A 558-nucleotide genomic window follows, 5' to 3' on the forward strand; every position below is an offset into this window, starting at 1 on the left:
AGGGCCTTGGTTAAAGGTAGTGGACTATATGGGGAATAGGGCCTTGGTTAAAGGTAGTGGACTATATGGGGAATAGGGCCTTGGTTAAAGGTAGGGCACTATATGGGGTATAGGGCCTTGGTTAAAGGTAGGGCACTATATGGGGAATAGGGCCTTGGTTAAAGGTAGGGCACTATATGGGGAATAGGGCCTTGGTTAAAGGTAGGGCACTATATGGGGAATAGGGCCTTGGTTAAAGGTAGGGCACTATATGGGGAATAGGGCCTTGGTTAAAGGTAGGGCACTATATGGGGAATAGAGCCTTGGTTAAAGGTAGTGGACTATATGGGGAATACGGCCTTGGTTAAAGGTAGGGCACTATATGGGGAATAGGGCCTTGGTTAAAGGTAGGGCACTATATGGGGAATAGGGCCTTGGTTAATGGTAGGGCACTATATGGGGAATAGGGCCTTGGTTAATGGTAGGGCACTATATGGGGAATAGGGCCTTGGTTAAAGGTAGGGCACTATATGGGGAATAGGGCCTTGGTTAAAGGTAGGGCACTATATGGGGAATAGG

General features: G+C 48.0%; 1 protein-coding gene across 1 annotated transcript in view; it reads left to right on the forward strand.

The window, feature by feature from the left end:
• The window catches only part of LOC106592485 (adrenocorticotropic hormone receptor-like), a 1,615-nt gene extending 1,591 nt beyond the window's left edge, over window positions 1-24 (forward strand). The window contains exon 1 of the mRNA XM_045711591.2: window positions 1-24. This exon is cut by the window's left edge and continues 1,591 nt beyond it. The gene's annotated coding sequence lies outside the window, so the exon portion shown is untranslated.
• The last annotated feature ends 534 nt before the right edge of the window (window positions 25-558 follow it).

The sequence above is a fragment of the Salmo salar genome, unplaced genomic scaffold (assembly GCF_965601325.2).
Source record: "Salmo salar unplaced genomic scaffold, fSalSal1 ptg000568l, whole genome shotgun sequence".
Lineage (NCBI taxonomy): Eukaryota > Metazoa > Chordata > Actinopteri > Salmoniformes > Salmonidae > Salmo > Salmo salar.